This window comes from Mustela lutreola, chromosome 1 (assembly GCF_030435805.1).
Source record: "Mustela lutreola isolate mMusLut2 chromosome 1, mMusLut2.pri, whole genome shotgun sequence".
NCBI lineage: Eukaryota > Metazoa > Chordata > Mammalia > Carnivora > Mustelidae > Mustela > Mustela lutreola.
In genome coordinates this window covers 210,930,439-210,931,427 of record NC_081290.1, presented here as the reverse complement: position 1 = coordinate 210,931,427, position 989 = coordinate 210,930,439, and positions in this window count along the sequence as shown.

Here is a 989-nt window from a genome sequence, read left to right as displayed (position 1 = left end):
CAGCAGCGGCGCCAGGAACCTTGAAGGTATCCATTTTCATTGCCATGGTGATTCTTAATTAACACATCGCATCAGGTTTTCATTGACACCAGTAAAATGAGGTGACTGTGACCTTGGTTAATAAAATGTGTAATCATTCTGGAAATATCGAGAGTTAGAAACTTGTTAGATATTTCTTCCTCGTGATTAAACTGGCTTGTGATCAATAAAAACAACATCTAAATTGCAGATTACTCGAGCTCCATCTCCGGGGGTAAGAATTTTATTTCTTCTTAAAAATAAAGTTGAATATATGTTGTGATGCCTTAAAGATAAGAAAATAATAGGCTAAGTAACATTTAAAAAAAATATATGAAGAGTATTAAATTGCTTGATATTTCTCACCAAATAAACACATTTCAGACACAGAGGGAAAATGTAATAATGTTGTTGATATTTCCAAAATTCTGCTTTTTAAATTTCAGAGTCCAGATCAAGAAGCAAAATGAGAAAAAGAAATCCTCACTGTTCTGTTTACAAGTTACAACTTACAACGTACCACTAGAGAGCGCTCTTCGCTTTGTTATCTTTCAAAAGCCTCGCCCAGCAAGGGCTGCTTTTCAAATGGGAACATCACCCTTAGCGTCTGCGAATTGTTTAGGAATAATCAGAAGCACCCCACAGTGCTGGGCAGAATTTACCCCCGCTAACGCTCCTGTTGATTGTGATGTAAAGTCCTTGACCGAATCAAATGCAAAAGGAGGGATTCAGCAAATCCAGATTTCCTGTGCAGCCGTCCATAAAATGTACTTCACCGTCAACCTTTCTCTTCTCATGAAATAGACAAAGTTCACAATTAATAAACTTGATGTTTCTCTCGTGCTTTTACTTTTATAGAAGCAACTTTGCATGTTGATCACTCTGATAGCATAATTTTGTGTGAGATTTCATAGCACAAAGCCAAATAGTTCATTGGTTTCTTTTTATTTTTTATTTTTTTATTTTTCAGA